Consider the following 21224-nt stretch of genomic DNA (forward strand, 5'->3'; position numbering starts at 1 on the left):
AAAGTTTTCTCTCGAAGTGTACTCTGCGTCTATGGTCAGACATACCTCCGCATTCTCTCCACATGTCAAGATTCAGAAAAGGCAGTACAACCTCAGTTAGGAGATGGCCGCAGCAGATTCTGTTTCAGTCGACAATTTTGACCTTGTTTTGAATCTCTTTTTTTTTTTTGCGAACGTGTTTTGAATATTCATACAATTTCCAGGAAACATGGCGACAAGCCTTTTGGAATTCAATTAACATTCCAATTACGCCAAGTAGAGGGGTTGCAAACCCTTTATAAAATGGCATATGGGCATCATAGGTTTGTGTTATGTTACAGCTCTGTGATATTTGAAAGTGGAAGAAAATGGAGTTGGAAGCAGAGATAGTCTCGAAGGAAGTAGAGGACGTGCAAATGGAGGTGATGGTTAATGGAGTGGAGAATGAAGAGGGCGATGTTTTAAAAGGAAACAAGTTGCATGGTAACTCTCATGGCAGCAAGTTCAAGAGGGTTGACTCCTTAGATTTGGAGTCAAGTACAGTTTCCGGAATGGCTACTCATGGCTCGGTTAGTATCAATAATAAAATAAATTCATTTATATTATACTCTAATTCTTGGGGCCTTTGTTATATCTCTATGATTTCTGTATAGTTTAAATGTGTTGGGATAGTCTACGATTTCTGAATATAAGTTTTTTTGAAGCCATAGTTTTAACATTTAGAAATTCTCATTGTCTGGCTTCCTCTGTTTGTGAAAATTACAAACAATGCAATTAAAGGATTCTAATTAAAATGACGATCAATGAAAATCTTGATGATGGTGTTTAGTCAATCAATTAATTAGAACTTTTCTTTTGTTGTTTTTGCAAAATCTGGTTACAACGGCTTCCATTCTCTAGTTGGCCTTTCAGAGTATTGGAGTGGTTTATGGAGATATAGGAACTTCTCCCCTTTATGTGTTTTCTTCCACTTTTACAGATGGTATCCATCATCCAAATGATGTTCTTGGTCCTCTGTCTCTCATAATCTACTCGCTCACTCTTTTGCCACTGCTCAAATACGTTTTCATTGTACTGTGGGCCAATGATAATAGAGATGATATGTAATATGATGCAAAATATAATATCCAACATTAATTTTGTCTCTGTATTTTGGATATAAGTTGATTGTGAAGATTAATGTGATGGCAGGTGGGACGTTTGCACTTTATTCCTTGATATGCCGTCATGCAAAAGTGAGCGTGGTTCCCAGTCAACAAGCATAGGATAGAGAGCTTTCATCATATAAACTTCCAGTGCCCACTAGTGAGCTTAAAAGAGCTTTGAATATAAAAGAAGCTTTAGAACAATGTCATGCAGCTAAAACAATTTTGCTCATACCGGCCCTTCTTGGTACCTCCATGGTTATTGGAGATGGTGTGCTCACTCCTTGTATCTCAGGTATTATTCCTCCCCAAAATCCAATCTCTCAAGTTTCTAGACAAAATCCATACTGTAAACACCATTATTCTACTCACTGGTTTTGGTTTTTAATGAAACTAAAAGCTAATATTATTTCCATGCAACAATTTTATTAGCAGTTCAAGGGATATGGCAGGTTGAGAAGTCAATCAGCCAAGGTAAGTACTCATCAAGATTTCTGTTTTGAAAAGAAAAAAGTACTCATCAAGATTCTCTCTAAGTTTAAGTTTAAAATGATGTTGGCAATAACTGAATTTAATTTGCAATTGGATTTGCAGAGGTGGTAGCTATGATATCAGTGGCGATCTTAGTTATTCTCTTCTCTGTCCAGAGATTTGGAACCAGAAAAGTTGGTTACTCATTTGCTCCAGCTATTTCGATATGGTACTCCTCTATTGCCCTCATAACATCGTCAAATACGATACAACTATGTTCCGAGCTTTTTATCCCAAATACATCTTTGAATACTTCAAAAGAGATTTACACAGAGCTTGGATTTCACTTGGAGGAATAGTTCTCTGTGTAATAGGTATACAAATGCTACCACTTGTGTGAATCCTTCTTTTTTTTGCTAATTTACCAAAGCGAGGCTTCATTGCTTACCTTAGATGGGTGCTATAAAGGAACTGAAACTATGTTCGCAGATCTAGGTCATTTTCCCATTCGTTCAATTCAGGTATGGATATCGATGAAAATGTGGAATAAATTTAAATTTATATTTAAATTTTAAGATTTTTAAGATTATGTATGCAAGTACTCTGACATCCGGTCTTCGCCAGATTGCCTTAACTGGAATAGTCTATCTTGCTTTAATTTGCGCATATGTTGGCCACGCTGCATATCCCAAGAAGTTACCTGAAAAAATGTGTCAGATACATTTTACAAATCTACTCCAGGTAACTTCACTTATCCTTTAATTTTCTCTGTTTTGTTTATAGTCTGAGGGCGAGTTCCCTGTTGTTGCTTTGGATGATTTAAATTTTTTTATAACTTTTCAAAATGAGTTCACTTTTTCTAATGACAAATGACTCAAATTTTGTAACAGGAGCTATATATTGGTCAATGTTTGCAGTTGCAATGGCTTGCTTCTATTATAGCAAGCCAAGCCATGATCTGTGCAACTTTTGCTATCATAAAGCTGTTGGAAAACATTAATTCCAACCACCCACCATTAATGCAGTTGCTAGACTATTCTGGAAGATTCGGCAAACGTCTTGAGAATTGGATAGCTTCCTGGAGAAGCCATTGACTCCAGAAACTTCCTTGTTGCTTATAAAAACTACTTCAGCAATCAAACGAAGAAATTTTGTTCTGTGTTTTATGTGTTCAAGTGTGTGTTCTCTGATTTGGTATTAGAGCGTAGGTGAACTGTGCCTAGTGGTTGAAGCTGTGGAAGTGTAGTCAGACTTCTAGAAGTATCTGGTGTGTGTGAAGAACTAAAGAGTGCAACCGAGTGTTTTGTTTGTCGCTGTTGGGAAATCTATGGTGCGGTGAGGGTAGTGCAATGACCAGATAGACTTTGCTCACCAGGAGAAGAGCTGTGTGCTTTGGAGAAGGACTGACAGTGCCTATGGATAGGCATTATTGTTTGGTGTGTGATTGAGGCGTTCGAGCCACTTTGAGGAGGTCGAGACGGTCGTGGAAGGTAAAATCGTTCAAGCACTGTTTGTTTTTTTTGTTTTCCCTATTGTAGAGATCTATGCTAGTGGGGTGAGCTTGGACATAGAAGCTGAGCTGCGTGGAGGTGATTCGTTGTAGAAAATGTTGTAAGGTGGAGCCTCTCTCAACACTAGAGAAGCGGCAAACTTGAAGCTGTGAGGAGAAGCGACAAGCTTGAAGGTGAGCGTTATGTTAGAAAACACTGTTAAGAACTATTGGGTGCTTGAATGTTAAAGGAGCCAAGATCATTACATGTCAAACTATTTTTGTTGTGTTGTGTTATAGTGTTATTTTAACAGGAATATTAAAAAAATGGAAGGAGAGTTGGAAGGAGAGTTGATTTAAAAAAAAAAAAAAAGAGGAGGAAGCCATATTATCCAACAAAATTTTATGATTTATGCTTGAGGGCTTATATTTGTGAAAATTAGTAATTTGTTTTTTGGTGATTGGTACAGTGAAAATAAGTAACATGGCTAATGCATTGGTAGAATCTTATTTATCTTAATCTAACAAGTTAGATGGTGAAAATTATGCAAATTGGAAGTTTAAGTTGCAGACTTTGATGGAAGGCAACAATACATGGGCGATTATGTCTGGAGCTGTAGTTAAGCCAGTGTCCCCTCAAGCCATAGATGTTGCAATTCAAGATTGGGAGTGACGGGAAAACAAAGCAAAGGTGCTTTTGCGGATGACGATTAAGGACAACATTATTCCGCACATTAGAGAGTGCAAAACATCCAAGGAGACATGGGACACTCTTAAAATTTTGTATGAGACGAAGAATACAAATCAAATATTGTATTTAAAGAGTAAGATTATTTCAATTAAGATGGAAGAAAATGAAAGTGTTAGTGATTTTATTTCTAGAATTAAAGATCTAAAGGATAAATTAGGTGACATTGGTGAATCAATATCTAGTACAGACTTGGTCACTGTGACATTAAATGGAATGCTTGCTGAATATCAAATGTTTATCACTGGTATTTTAGCTAGAGAGAAGGCTCCTACTTTTGATGAGTTGGCAGGTATACTTATGCAGGAAGAAGAGTGGAGAAGAAGCCTTAAACAGAAATCTTCCAATTTAGATTTGGCATTGATGGCCAAAGGGAAGCAGTCTTTCAAAGGCAAACAGTGGGAGAAAAATAAAGGCAAAAAGCCACAGGTAAAATCATTTCATGGTACACCTTTACCAAGGATAAATACTAAATCAAGTAGAGATGATGCGTGTTATTAATGTGGAAAACCTGGTCATTTTGCTAAGAATTGCATGAAAAGAAGGTCTGATCAATTTAAACAAAGAAGGCATTCAAGAAATTATGTTGATAGAGATGAAGCAATTAGTCATGACTTTAGCAATCTCAATTTGTTTGTGTCCAACGCTGCTTTATCAACAAAAACTGATGATGATAATGCTTGGTTTATAGATTCTGGAGCATCAATCCATATGTCATGCAAAATAGATTGGTTTGATACTTATCATGAGATCAATAATGGTGGACACATCTATTTACAAGATAATAGATCATTCTCAAACCCTGATGATGGATCCCATTTGGGATTTGAAACGTTGGTATAAAAATGTTCATACTGTGGATTCTCCCGTCAATGATTCAAAAGATCACATGAAATTGAAGGATATGGTAATATAAGTGTTATGATGCCTAATGGACAAGAAAAACAAATTCAAAATGTGGTATATGTTCCAAGATTAAAGAAGAACTTAATTTCAGTCTCTACTATCATATATCAATATTTAAAAGTTGAATTTGTGAAATCACATTGTTTGGTAAAGGATGTGCATGACAACTACACGGTTGTTGCAAAAGGAATAAGAGTTGGAGGCTTATACAAGTTGGATGTAATGAAGAATGGGCATCAAGCTTTGGCATCAATAGGCATGTCAACTATAGTGCTTTGGCATCAAAGGTATGGACACTTAAATCATAATGACCTAATGTTACTACAAAATAAACTGATGGTAGAAGGTCTTCCAATTATTAAGGGTGAACACTTTGAATGTGAAGGTTGTGCACTAGGAAAACAACATAGGGAAGAATTTCGTGTGCATGAAAATAGAAGGAAACTTGAAATACTTGAACTAGTGCATACTAATGTATGTGGTCCAATGAAAACTAAGTCACTTGGTGGAGCATATTACTTTCTTATATTTATTGATGATAGCACTAGATACAGCTGGGTGTACTTTATAAGAAACAAAAGTGATGTGTTTGAATACTTTAAAGAATTCAAGAGTATGATTGAAAAACAAATAGGAAAGAGCATTAAAATTCTTCGATCAGATAAAGGTGGTGAATACACTTCAGGGGCTTTTATCAAATATTGTGAACAAAATGGAATTATGCAACAATTTACAGTACCACATACACCTCAACAAAATGGAGTAGCTAAAAGAAAGAATAGAACATTAGTTGAATGTGCTCGAAGTATGTTAAAAAGTAAAGGACTTTCTAATAGTTTTTGGGCTGAAGCCATTAATATAGCTGTATATCTTAAAAATAGAAGCCCTACTAAGTATCTTGAGCACAAAACACCATTTGAAGCATTTTATGGTTTTAAACCTAAAGTTAGTCATTTAAGGATATTTGGATGCAAGGCCTTTGCTCATATTCCTAAAGAGGATAGGAGAAAGTTAGATGCCAAAGCCATCAAATGTATTTTTATTGGATATTGCACTGATCAAAAAGCATATAAAATGTATGATCCAAGTACTCACAAGGTCTTTGCAAGTAGAGATGTTATATTTCATGAGCATGTAGATAAACAAATAAAAGAAGATGAACATAATACATGGCAATTTCCTTATGAAAGCTTTAAGGAAGAAGAAGAAGTTGTGGAATCAACTCAAGTACAAGAACACATGGACATTCCAAAAGACACATCAAGGAATAAAAGTCGACAAGAAGTGATGTAGGCACTCCATAGGGAAGAAAATGATAAGGTACTCCACAAAGTAATGAACCTCTAAGAAGGTCAACACGACAAATTCAAGCCCCCATCAGGTATAAAGATTATGCTTTAATGTCTCAAGTAATGACTGTTTTTGAACCCTTAAATTATGAACAAGCCAAAAATCATAAAGAATGGATGGAAGCTATGAAAGAAGAATATGACTCTATAATAAAAAATGAAACTTGGGAATTAATAGAATTACTTGGAAATAAAGTCCCTATAGGATCAAAATGGTTGTACAAGGAAAAATTTAATGCAGATGGTAACATAGATAAGTATAAAGCAAGATTGGTTGCAAAAGGTTATTCACAAAAAAGAAAGTATAGATTATAAAAATACCTTTGCTTCGGTTGCAAAAATGAGTACAATCAGAATAATGATAGCATTGGCAACTAAATATGATTGGAAGCTACATCAATTAGATGTCAAGTCAGCTTTTCCAAATGGTGACTTAAAAGAAGAGATTTATCTTGTTCAACCAGAAGGATTTGTAAAAAAGGGTCAAGAACATCTTGTATGCAAGTTAAAAAAGGCCTTATATGGACTAAAATAGGCCCCCAGATATTGGTATGAGAAAATCGACAATTTTTTTCAGCAAAAATTTGAAAAAAGTAAAAATGATCCTAATTTGTATGTCAAGACAAATAGAAATGGGGATATAGTATTACTCTCTATATATGTTAATGATCTAATAATAACAGGGAGTGCTGATAAATTGATTACAGATATAAAAATGAAGTTATCACAGGAATTTGAAATGAAGGATCTTGGTGAGATGCACTATTGTCTAGGTCTTGAAGTATGGAGAGATGATGGAAGAACCTTAATCACACAAAGCAAATATACAAATGAAGTACTAAAGAGATTTCATATGAATGGATGTAAAGTAGTGAGTACTCCATTGGAACAAAATATCAAATTAAGAAGTGATGATGGAACAAAAGAGGTGAATGGAACACTGTATCGACAATTAGTGGGAAGTTTGAATTATCTCACTACCACTAGACCAGACATTGCTTATGTAGTAAGCATACATAGTCAATTCATGGCTAAGCCTCATGAAAGCCATTGGATAGCTGCAAAAAGGGTCCTTCGATACTTAAAAGGAACTATCAATTTTGGTATTGAATATACTAATGCTTGTAATGTTGAATTGACAGGTCATTCTGATTCTGACTGGGCTGGAAATCCAGATGACAGGAAATCCACCACTGGATACGTCTTCAACAAAGGATCGGGAGCCATATCATGAAGTAGTAAGAAATAGGGAGCAGTTTCCTTGTCATCAACTGAAGTAGAATATAAAGCATTATGTAGTGGCACCTGTGAAGCTATATGGCTCAGAAGAATACTTGAAGATTTTGGTGAAGGTCAACAAGAACCTACAGTGATTAGATGTGATAATCAAAGCACCATCAAACCGGGGAACAATCCTATATATCATGCAAGGTCAAAGCATATAGACACACAATATCATTTTGTAAGGAAAAAGGTCCAATCAAAAGAAATTTCTCTAATATACTGTAATACAAGTGAAAATGTAGCTGACATATTCACTAAGCCTCTTGGGAAGGCAAAATTTGAGTTTTGTAGAAGTTATGTGTTGTAGAAAATCAAAATTATATTGTAAGCCTAGCTGAGACTTTGAACAGCAAGCATGACAATTAAGAGTATGTTCACAATGTCTTATATATTGTGCTATAGTATATTTTTCATATGGCTAGAAATAAGGGGGAGTGTTGGAAGACATTAATTCCAACCACCCGCCATTAATGCAGTTGCTAGACTATTCCGGAGGATTTACGTCTTGAAAAATGGATAGCTTGTTGGAGAAGCCACTGACTCCATAAACTTCTTGCTATGTATAAAAACCGCTTCAGCAATCAAACAAATACAGTTTGTTTTGTGTTTTATGTGTTCAAGTGTGTGTTCTCTGATCAAAACAGTCCATATCCCTCGGATGCTTTCCACGCGTTACGGTGATGCACACTTCATCAAAGCATGAAGGCCAAGTGTATATTCCAGAAATCAACTACATTCTCATGTTGGCATGCGTCATTGTCACCATTTCTTTCCAAGATACTACAAAGATCGGCAATGCCTATGGTATGTATGTACTATTGCTGTTAAATTAAAATATATAACATAACCCTGAATTTATTTCACAAAAATTGATGTAAGTGTGATTCTTGATAAGTCAGTGGTTAAATTGCTGTTAAATTAAAATATATAACATAACCCTGAATTTATTTCACAAAAATTGATGTAAGTGTGATTCTTGATAAGTCAGTGGTTAAATTATGGGTTGGTGATTCAAAATGGTTAAAATGAATACACTCTGGATATGTTTGGTGGATCAGAATGGTTAGGATGGAAATACAAGCAGGGAATTCATATGTAGAAATCCGTTTGTGACTTAACATATGAGCGATAAAAATGATTGATAGTTTGAATATTTATTTATTTATGTATAAATTTATGATTTTTAAAAAATGTTTAAGAATAAGCTGATTTAGTTATCACATTCGAACCTTATATAAATTTATATGTTAAAGTTGTGACATGTATGTAAATTGGATGCAGGCATAGCCGTGGTCGGGGTTATGATCATAACTTCATCCTTCCTCACACTGGTAATGCTTATGAAATGGCAGACTCATTTATTGCTGATCGTTATCTTCGTCACTGTATTTGGAGCCATCGAATTCACATACCTCTCGGCAGTGCTGTACAAGTTTCCCGAAGGTGGATACCTTCCAACCGCTTTTGCAGCATTATTGTTATTTGTAATGTATGTGTGGCATTATGTGCATGTAAAGAGATACGCCTATGAAGTAGAACACAAGGTGTCAACAGAACACATGTTAAGCCTGGGTTCGAGTCTGGATGTGACCACAGTTCTGGGGATTGGGCTTCTATACACAGAACTAGCACAAGGAGTTCCAGCAATATTTGAGCATTTCATTTCATGAGAAACCTCCCTGCCAGGCATTCAGTCCTTGTATTCGTCTGTGTCAAGTACCTGCCTGTGAATGCAATTCCAGCTGAAGAACGATTTGTATTTCGCAGAATTGGTCCAAAAGAACACAAAATCTATAGATGTGTGGCTAGGTATGGTTATCGGGATACTAGGACTGGGAATGTTGAGTTTGAAAACCAGTTACTGAAATCCTTGAGAGAATTTATACAGTTCGATTACATATGCAAAAATGATATGAATAAGCAATCTCAGCATGAACGAAATAGTTCTAACTCTGGAGAAAGTATAGTCAATATTGACGCTGCTTCTGAAACGGAAGACATGAAGGCGTGCAGCATGGTGAGCGTAAAGGAGGAGCTGGAATTCTTAGAAAATGTAAAGGAATCAGGTGTGGTATATTTGCTGGGAGATAGTGAGGTTATGGCAAACAAAGATGCATCGTTGTTCAAGAGATTTATAGTAAACTTTGCATATAACATTTTGCGAAGGCACTGCAGAAAAGGACAAGCCGCTTTGGAAATTCCACACAAAAATCTTCTGCAAGTCGGCATGACTTATTATATCTAAACCATATTTTTGTATATGTAAATTTGTTTCTTTAAGTCCCCTATAAGGTGGCAGTCCCCTATTGGCTAAATTGCCCATATGAGTTATGTGTACTAATTGCGGTACTTAATATTTGAGGGCCACAAATTTATTCGAAATTCAAACATCAACCTCTCATGATTGTTTCATAAAAAATTTCGTGTCTTGTATTTCATCTATGATTTCTATTAAACTATATACAATCTGTATACTCAATAGGATATAGATAGTCCCTTGAAAATCCCAGCAAGAAATCTATATGTGGAATAACAATTACGCGGTTTTCTTATAGGTAGTCCCTTGAAAATTCCAGTGGGAAATTTATATGTCGAAAATACAATTTCGCGGTTTTCTTTTCTCCGTGCCTCTGGCATATGACCTGTTTAAGCAACCTCTGATTCTTCTCTGCGTGTTCCCTATTTGTTTATCCTTTTTGTATGGCTGTCGTCCTTTTCTACTCAATTAAATTATTATTAAAAAATAATATACCGACTATCCTTACCAAATATAAAATAATAATGAAATACTTATCATAAAAGATAGGTGTGGCGTGATTAAATATAGATGAAATTCCATAGAGTTTACTTGTATATATAATGTGCTTGGATATAAATGAAATCCAAATGTTCAATTTTTAGGACACAGGTTTTAAAAGAATGTATTATACTTCTTTGATAAATGTATTATATTTCTTTAATCAGTCGATTGCAGGAAGAAATAAAAGGTAGGCGAATGCAATTAGCATTTTTTTAATTTTTGGTGATATAATTTTAAGTGAGATTATAATTTTATTTTTTTAATTGCAAATATTATAACCTTCTAAATACTACATTTTTTGGTGATATAATTTTAAGTGAGATTATAATTTTATTTTTTTAATTGCAAATATTATAACCTTCTAAATACTACATACTCTAAAGTGTATATACATAAATTTAATAAACTTTTACTTATTTTTATTAAAAAAATCCAATAAATTAAAAATTTTGGTGATATAATTTTAAGTGAGAATATAATTTTATTTTATTTTTTTAATTTTAAAAATACTTTTTTTAATTGCAAATATCATAACTGACTAAACACCAAACACTCTAAATTAAATATATATAAATTTAACAAATTTTACTTATAATTATAAATAAAATAAAAAAATCCAATAAAATAAAAAGTTTGGTGATATGATTTTAAGTGAGATTATAATTTTATTTTTTAATTTTAAAAAAATAATTTTTTTAATTGCAAATATCATAACTGTCCAAACACCAAACACTCTAAATTAAATATATTTGAATTTAACAAATTAAAAAAAAAATAAAAATCCAATAAATTAAAATCACATTTGAATTAAAATAAAAAAATATTTTGAAATTGTTTTGAAACCCCTATTGGTCAATAGGAACCCTCAAGAGTAGATCCCTCAAACGCAAACAGAACCCAATATAGTGCCTAGAAGCATCAAAGAGTATATTCACTCAGAACCGATTAGAACATGGGTTGTTTTCTCCAACACAGGTTGATGAAGTAGGTTAAGTTAATTGGTGAATTGGTTTTAGGGTTTCAAATTGATGATAAATGGGTGAGTGGTTAAGAAGTCGACGCATTAGGTCAACTTAATTGGTGAATCTGTCTTAGGGTTTTAGGTTAATTGGTGAATCGGTTATAGGGTTTTAGATCGATGATATATGGATGATATATGGGTGAGTGGTTAAGAAATTTCTTGATTTAAGTTATTAATTAATTTATTTTTATTTTAACAAAAAATTAAGTCATAATAGATTTTAAATTGAATACAAAATTTTAAGTCATAATAAATTTTAAGTTATTAATAATTTATTAATCAAAATGTTTTCATTAGATTATCGAAAAGATGTTGAGTACAAAATTCATTTCAGCGGTTTTTTTTTCCTCATTTCGATTAGACTTGTTGAGATTAGGATCTGGAGGAAAACATAGACAAACAATGATATTCTTTAGACAAAACAGAAGAAAACCCGAATTCTTTAGACAAAATAGAGGAGACCCGAATTCTTTAGACAAAATAGAGGAGACCCTGAATAGGAGGCAACATATTAAGGAGGTGAGTTGAGAGGATTGACAGAAGGAGCAACAAAGTAGCCGTGTGTTCATGCATGTGAAAATCAATATGCTCCACCCTCGCTTCTACGTTGCGGAGGTGGTTGTTAGTGCGTCAACGCTGACATCGAAGACTATCGAGTTGCTCCATAATTTCATCCTGACTATACTGGATGTTGTTGATGTAGGCTACCAACTCATTACGATCGTCATATCTATGCTCCCTCAAAATTTCCATGTTCACTTGAACGTTGCACAGCTGGGCCGCTGGCTGGAGAAATCACATGGCTTGGGGAATGTGCTGGAGAGATAGCAGTTGTCTCTTTTGTTTCCCGACTGTCAAATGTGTCTGTGGGCGACTGATTGCCTAGGTTTAGTCACTTAGCATGGCGGTGATTGCATCCCCCCTGGCAAGGGCATCCCCTTTGACACAGCATGATGTCGAGCTGAGGTTGCCAGAGGAAGGGAGAGGCTGGAAAACAGGAACCACAAGAGCCGTGTGTGACCCAATAATCAAACTTGTAGAAAAACCACCGCCAAGATATACAACACCATGCAATACAACCAAACACAAGAATCTTAGTGGATGATGCAAGATTACAGTCCTAGGGCGCACCTAAGCGTGGGGCTTTCCTCCACACCCAAAACTCGCCGATAAAACACCCCTACCCCTAGACACAAAGAATTCTCACCACTAGTCTCACACCGTACTCTTAGACACAGTGATTGCAGAGGGGCGCAATATGATTATGGACCGCCCCTTCTCTTTGAGTGCCAAAAGGAGTAGCACCCCAACCAGCTCATAGCCCGAGACAAGCCCAATTGCACAGCTGGGCACTCCAACACTTGAAACGCAAATTGCAGTGGCTAAAAACTAACTTACCTCAAGGACTAGATGCCTCCTCCGTCACTGACACTAACTCTTCATCTCTCGAGAAGAGATTCTAGGCGGGAAGACAAAGTGACTCAACATTATCGCTTGTGTCAGGATACCGTGGGCAGTCCCTGGCCTAAGTGTTGTGCCACCCTTGACTATGCTCTGCACACCCACTACCTGACCTCGGTAGGGTGTTCGAACACTAAGTACGACTACCCTGGGGTGTACATCGAGATCACCACTTGGCAAGTGGGCTGAGTACAGAGCCCGCCCGGCCTTCACGCACTCCATTTATCTTCCATGAAAAATCGAGCTTGCTCTAATTTCCGACATGTGGACACCCTCTTCGCTTGTATTGTTGATAAATAACTAAAACAAAAAGAAAAATTATCCAATTGTATATTTGAGCCTTGAATTAAAAAATATATTTATATAAATTAAACCAAATTTTATAATAAAATTTATATCATAAATAATAATAATAAAAACAGATACCAATAATGCAAAAAATTCCATAAAGGCCATGCATGTTAAAAATTATATAAGATACTAAGAAATTTGATTTAGAATAATACAAAGAAAACCTAAAAGACCAGTGTCTTACGAATTTACATAGGATATTAAGAGATATGATTTAAAATATCACATTTAAAAAAAAAAAAAACACAAAAAACTAAACACATCGAAGTAAAATATACATGGGATATAAGGAGATTTGATTTAAAATATGGTATTTTCAAAAAATAAAAATAAACACATCTAAGTAAATTTATAAATATTATTTTTTTCTTAAACACAGTAAAATTTACATAGGATATAAGGAAATTTGATTTAAAATATGGTATTTTCAAAAACTTAAAATAAAATAAACACAGTAAAATTATTTTTCAAAATTTAAAATAAAATTTTGTGAACTATTATATATATATTTTTTAAATATAAAAATAAATTTAATATTATAAAAAATTAAAACACAAATAACTTAACTTCCAATCATTTTGGTCGCGCAGGGACCAGAATGAACATAGACCTGGTATAATGGAAACTCGTTATCAGTTCCTATCGACACGGAGTGAACCGGAGTTCTGTCTTTTCTGTATCACGAAAATATTGTGATAAAAAATTTCACTCACAATGACGTGGACGGCCAAAATTGATCCATGCGTAAAGAAAGGTCCCAATTGGCTCCTACTTGATATGAAATCGACTTGAAAATGGTGCCGTCATCTGTTCACGAAACATCTGCGCCAGGTGTATCCATTCTCGTCGCCCGTGGTCTCCGTCCTGTATGCCAGCTGGACTATCCCCTCGAATTTTGCAGTTGCTCACTCCTTCGATGCTGGTCCTACTTCACCTTCTCCTGCAACTTCGTCCATAAAATCCCACGTGGAGTACCTGTGTAGATTTCAAATGGATTTGAATCTAACCCTCAATATTATAGGTGGGTTCCAGGGCCTTGATAGTGGATATGGGAAAAAAATAATACACTTAAGTTTAAGTTGGAGCTTCTAAGAACCAAGGACTATGAATAAAACAAAGAAACTATACAACATGCATTGTGTAGTAGATCATTTCTCTATTTAGTTTAAAGTAGGATTTCAGTACCATTATATAAGATTTCAGTACCATTATAAGAATTTGTGCATTAAGGATGGGTTTTCAAATTACCATTGGGAAATTTTAAAGATGGAAATTTATCTTAAAATATAGAAATATTGTGGAATTTTACTAGTGCCTAACATGCAAATTGTAAAATGGTTGGTGATATTTTTGTAAAAATATTTAAATTTCTAATAATGTTATATAGTCTCGCTAAAATTTTGGCAATTTTTAATGTAAAATGATTTTATCCTATAAAATTTGGACAAATCATTTTTAGGAAAAATGGAAATTAATGATTTTTTTTCTAAACATAGAAATTTAGTCAATTCAACTCCTAAAATTTTCCCAAAACCATGATTAAAGGAGAATTTGATGAAACTATGCATTAAATTAATATTCTTGGGCTAATGGGCCATGACTAAGGCTTTGAACCACAACATAAATAATTCAAAGTGCATCTTTTAAATACAAGAGGGAAATGGATGTGACCTAGAGTTTTTTTGTAATGGGGGAGTGAGTTTCAAGGCCTTAACCAAAATTCAAGGGAGGAAAATAAAGGGATTATATCATAGATGATCTTTAGTGCTAACTCGCCATGAACTTTGCGCAAACTAGATGAAAAGACCCTTAAAGGTAATCTTTGGGTTTCTAGTGGAATATGGTTATCATTCTAAGGTATTATCTGCTAGGGATGGTTCTTAAGGCATTGGCCATGACTATGAGAGGGAAATAAGGCCCTTTGGCCCCAAATTAAGCCTTTCGGGATCAAGGTCCATAAACAATGCTATAGTCCATATTACATGTCTACTATAGATTATCATTGTCCCTCAAGTGATATATGAGTACCATTATTATGCTTTGTTCATTAGTGATGGGTCTCCAAGGTTTCACCATGGATGGGGAGAAATGCTAGGGATTAGACCCTAAACAAAGATTCTTGAGCTAATGGATAATGATTAGGATCTTCAACTAAAACGTGAGACCTTTTAAAGGGATATTTTTGAAAGAAGTGGGATATGGGTCCCATTAGAATTTTTCATGTAGTAGGGATAGCTATTAGGGAATTGACCATGTAAGGAGGAAAATAGTTCCTCATTCCCTAAATAAGCCTAATACGTTTTATGGGATACATGATTCCTTAAAACACTCCAAAACCCTCTTGAAGGGACATTCTTACTTGTGTGATCATATTCAATGATTATATAATTTTTCATCCATATCAATGCTTTTAAAATGAAAAATTGAAGGAATCATCTTGTAGGAGCAGTTTTATCAGTAGGACTTAGTTTGGAGAAATGAGGTCTAAAAACGTCCAAGGCTACTTTTGAGGACTTAAATGACGATTTATTGTGTGTGGGGGGGCAGGGGGTGGGGGGAGGGCATAAGGACGGATTTCTGAATTAAGTTTTAGACATCATGATGTTGTTTGGCACTCAAATGTATTTTCAATGGTGCAAGGATCACATCAATCAGTTTCTAGATGCAAAAGTTATGCCTCTTGAAAGTTGATTTGTTCTCACTAACCAACATAATTCAAGAGGATGCCATCTCATCCACCATTACTCATTGAAAATGGATTGAATTCTATTTTATTGCATTTTGTTCCATAGTGGATTAGAGTGGTTGAGTGGATAGAGAGAAAGCATAATAGACAAGGTTTGTATTATGTAGTAGCCCACGAGCCAAAAGTCTCAAGAAACTCCATAGAGGGTTCCTTCTTTAACTTGCATAATTTCCATTCTATAAAAAAGAAATTAGAGTATCCTCACCTTCTAGCTAGGTTTTATCCTAAAAGGGTTTCCTAGAGAGTAGCTTGGTGTTTATTATGGTTTTGTGAGTGGTTGTATTTATATGTTCTCCATTTTTTTGCATATTATTAATCACATTCATAAACAACAACAAAATAATAAAAAATATATAATTTAAAAATAAGTAATCCTTCATAGTATAGATTTTATTTTATTTTCACAGGTCTATTGTGATGAAGTATCCAATGGACTATCCATGGCTTTTTACAGATCATATTGGTAACAAAACAAGTTTCTTTGGGTATTTTGTGGGAAATTGTAGGGGATGGGATCAATTTAAGTAGAAGGTCATAAGGGCCTAGCAGTGGCCAATGAATTAGTCTATAATAGCCTTTGAGATATGGTAGAAGGATGGCTTGTACGACTAGAAGTGCAAGTTACAAAATAAAATATAATGTTAGCCTCCTCATGGTATCTCTAAGCAATAAACTCGAGATGTTTGGAGATGTCTAGGAAAATTGAAAAAGAGTACCTAAGTTTGAGCATCATGGACCATTCACATTCTCTCTTCAAGATGGAAGTGAAGGTGGATATCAAGTTGTACAAGGTGACGTGGATGATTTAAAATTAAATAATTGGTTATTGTTAGCCTCTCTCATAAAACAATAATAAATCCAAAAATTAATTAATTAATTAAAAATTCCAAGTTGGAATTTGTGCCTAACTCTTGGGTTGTTCCTCTAAGATAGGAGTTAGTTTAGGTAACTCCTATATTGGTGTGTCTGGTGAGAAATTATCTCAACCAAAGGTGTCTAAGGTAGCACGCACTATCTTGAGAACACTGTCTCTCATCTATTTATTTGTAACACTATATTCAATTATTATTGTAATGTGTAATGAGAGAGAATACGTAAGGCTTCAGCCTTTTTTCCGCCAATATTGTGCCTTTGATTTTTATGTGTGATTTATATATTTTTCTGAGTTAATTGCATTTTTATCATGTGGTATCAGAGCTGTAGAGTTAGAGGCCTGTGTGTTGTCTTGTGATAAAATTCTTAGAGCTGAGATGCGCTTGCGTTCAAGAGCTGTTTGCTCTGCGTTCTGGACAGCGTATTCTCCATTTTTTTAAAATTGCTGCAGTGAGTACATTTGAGGGACTGTGTATCTGCATAAGCCCAGTAAACTGATACTGCAAAGGGTAGAGTCAGTGTAAAGACATACATCGTTGCCGCTGTCCATTGATCTATGTGTTCCAAAACGTGTTTTTAGCTTCAGTCTTAAAATCTGCGAGAACACTGTTCAGTTACAGCTCAATTCAGATTGACCAGGAGGGATTTCTGTATCGGGGAGGCTTCATTTATCTTCGCAATCTTTGATTTTTTTATTCCATGAATCGTCGCCATGCCTGACTGTTGGCCGCAAGACAGTTCGAGTTGACGTAAGAATCGGAGCTATCCAAGTCCCCACCCTGATTTGCATTTACAGTCTCTATTATTCGCTTAATTTGTTCTCCCATCTGCTCCATTTCTCTTTCAATATACTCTGCCTGTTCATACATTAAATCTCTAACTGATGCAACTTCATCTTCTTCAGTATATCCTCTCAGCCTCTTCTTCCATGCTTTGTAAGGCCTTTTCTACCTGTTGTTGATGAGTCTCAATCAGCTCAAGTTGTCTTTCCAAGCTATGTTGTGACTCTACCACTTTAGCAACTTCACTCTCCAACTTTATAAGTACATTTCGATTCCGTAAGATCCTCCGATCCCATTCTGCTAAAGCCTCAGCTTGCTTTCGGAATTTTGTAGTACGCTCTTGTAACTCAGAATTCCAATCTTTGATAATGTCCTCAACAGTTTTTCCAGTTATTTCAGAGGGAATTTGAGGTGTACGAAGCGATGAAGCTATCACTGCAGATCCTGTGTTTCCTGAAGTTGTTCCAACAGTAGCAGCAGATGACACTTGGACCGCACTAGATGCAGTAACTCTAGCAAAACCATAAAGTGGCGTACTAGTTGTAGATGCAGTTGCTATCGCTGATGAAGTAGATGCAGTACTAATTAACAACAGTGCAAATGTCATTCCTGTTGTGAAGACATCTATAGGAGGCAGCAGGATTGTTGGCCATCTTTGTGCTGGGAACAAAGATGGTCTTTTGCTGCCAAACACAACTACCGACCAAGAGCTTCAACACCTGAGGAATAGTTTGCCTGATGAAGTTGTGGTGCAACGTGTTGAAGAATGACTATCTGCGCTTGGCAATTGTGTGATATGCCAGAGTTCCTCTCCTTAATGACCCAAACATGGCGTAGAGGACCCCACTGTGCCAGAGCCTTCTTCTGTATAACAATTCGATAACTGTCTCCAGATTGAGTCTCAAACCGAGGATCAACCTTCTGTTGTGTTTGACTTCCAAGACTTTTCTCTGTAGGCTCCACGTCTAATAGACTGTCTGCAGCAGACGATGATCCATAAAGAATACGCTTTTCTGCTGCTCTATCTCTATAAACTGATTGGGGAGTTTCACAAAACCTGCGTTTTGTTCCAGCCATTGGTCCATAAGAGCCTAACGTAGATGCATCTGTTTTGAAAGGAGTTGAAACTGTACTAGCCTCCGGAACCACGCTTGGTCCAGCCATTGACGATCCAGATAGTGCAGCTCCAGTAGATCCTGAAAAGTTCACATCTGTTCTCACCACTCCTCAGCTTCATCATCATCAGAACTATGAGATGGGCGATCCCTATATGATTCATTGAGAGACCTGAAAGAGGCCATTGAGGCCGGATTGAGAACCAGCTCGGGATCCAGAGGTTCACTGTGAAGGAGCAAAAGATTCCTAAACTCTTCCTCCAAACGAACCATTGCAATCTGCAATACATTCTGTGCCTTATGAACATCGGCCTGGGGCAGCAACACGTCCAAATGGAGTAATCTTTTTAAAGGTTTTACGCTTGGGAAATTGGGCATTTCCAAAACGTGAGTTTACAACCTTTTACTTATATTTTTCTTAAGCCCTATGCACAAAAAAGGATGAGTGGTGTAATGTGAAGCGGAGTTTTTATTATGTTTGAGTTTTAAGTGGGCATGACTTAGTTAAAGTGTTTTTTGGAGAGATAAGGAGTGGATAATATTTTTTAAATTTTTTGTAATGAGGTATGCTATTTAATGTGTAAAAATGTTTTTTTTGGAGTGCTTTGGGGAGATATAAGGAGTGACATAAGAAAGAAGATGAGTGGATAAGGTGCATTACATTTTGTAAATTTGAAGAATATTTTGTGGAGATATAAGTGTATTATTTTGTATTTGGAGTGATAAGGGAAAGTTGTTGTAATTCAAAGTATTGTTTTACTTTGAGAGGGATCGTGTCACTATCCATTCAGATTTTGAAGGCGAGTTGTTTCAAAGGGTTGTCAGCTTGGCATTATCATTGCTTCAGATGTACTCAGTGATTAATAAAGATATCATTTTTTAGTGTTGATGTGTCCTAGATCTGCCCGAAATTGAATAAGGGGATCTAAGGTACACTATGTGTGCTTCATGGCGCATGTGTTTTATGGATTTATGTTTTTGCTTTTCGATCTGTGTCTAATTGTGACACATCAATAATTTCATCGCATACATAAAGCAAGCACAACACATAGCTACAAGAACAACACTACAACAAATAATCAATGTTTTCAACATCGGCATTCTACCTCAACAAACGAAAATTCACTCAATACAATCAAGTTCATGAATCTGCAAACTCCAACGTTTCAAAGCAAAGTGTACATCAACATTCTTGCAAACAAATTTAAGAACTTGTGAATCAAATTCCTATTACATTGAATTGTACGGGTGCATTATCGGTTGAAACCGACACCCACGTTTTGATTTGATCATAAGTCAAGCACGTCCATTCTCTTTAACTTAGTCAAATTAAGACAAGTGAATTCCTTGTTTTATGTGAGTCATTAAAACCATTGTAAGCTTTTTTGGGTGCATTTTCGACAGTGTTCGACACCCTTCCTTTAAGCAGACTCTATTGAATGCATGAATTTTCATTCTAAAGCAAATAAGAAACAAGTTCATATCTCCTGCAAGCGAGCGTGAATTCCAGAAAGTTCTAGCAAGTGTTCTCAGCAGGTACAATAAGCAACAACTCAAGCGAGCGTGACAGTCAACTCCCATAGCAAGCGAGCCTGTCATTCAAGTAAAGTGAAACAAAATCAAGTGCACGACATCTACAACAAGAGAGCCTGATTTCAAGTGAGCAAGTTCAGATGGCACAACATATTCAGTTGTTAAACATTCTTCACAGTTTGATCATCTCCAGTGATGAAGACATGGTGCACATCAACAAAGAAACTCTTGCTGATATTTCATGGCATCTACAACAAACACATGAAACCATTGAGTTTCTTCAACTTGAGTCCCAACTTCAAAGGAATGAATTGCAAGAAAAGAGTGATACTTTCAAGTCTTTGAACCATCCAGATGATAAGTCATTCATCCAAACAACTTCAAGTGTCGAAGTCGTTCATGAGCAAATTTCTTCCAAACCCATCATCAAGCCCTGGGAAGAGATTCAAAATAACAAGAATCGACGAGGCTTAGGATATGTTCCTGATGACACCAACTTACAAATCCCAGATTATTCCAAGCCAATTAAGTTTGTGAGTGCAGGATTTCTTGAACCACTCACCTCAGCAGGTTCTGCGAAAGTTGCCGACAAACAGAATTGCACGCAACCTAAAGTTGAAGTCCAATCAAAGTGTTCTCATTGTCAAAGAACCGGTCATATGGAAGATCAATGTTTTGATCTCCATCCTTGTTGCCATTGTGGCAAGCCCAATCATTCCTCAGAAAAATGTCGCAACCAACAAAAATCAGGCAGATTGAAGATACATTATGAATGGATTGATCCTTGGGAATGGTCATCCACAGTCAAACGATTGTCTCAGTTCTACAACCGACTACAATCACACATAGTGCAGCCAGCAGTGAACAGATGATGGTACTCTCATGCAGTTGAATGAGGGAGTACAACAGTGAAACTCTCCTACACCTGAAGGGGGGGAGTTCAAAGATATTTTGGAGAAGATTGTCTCTCCTTTCAGCTGACAAAGGGGGGAAAATGTCAATGAAATTGGCAAGTGGTTGTCAGACTGAAAATCTCGACAACATCAGCGAAGCAGCCAATGGGCATCTTCATCAGCCAGTGGGCATCTTCATCAGCCAGTGGGCATTTGTCATCAGCAATGAGCATCAGCAAATTCGCCAGTGGGCGATCGACAGCCAAAGCAGCAGTGAG

General features: G+C 35.8%; 1 pseudogene; it reads left to right on the forward strand.

Moving 5' to 3' along the window:
- Positions 1-347: 347 nt before the first annotated feature.
- On the forward strand, positions 348-9679 carry LOC149240022 (potassium transporter 5-like; annotated as a pseudogene).
- The last annotated feature ends 11545 nt before the right edge of the window (positions 9680-21224 follow it).

Source organism: Pinus tabuliformis, chromosome 8 (genome assembly GCF_031772625.1).
Source record: "Pinus tabuliformis cultivar Carrire ecotype Pingquan chromosome 8, CPIR1, whole genome shotgun sequence".
NCBI lineage: Eukaryota > Viridiplantae > Streptophyta > Pinopsida > Pinales > Pinaceae > Pinus > Pinus tabuliformis.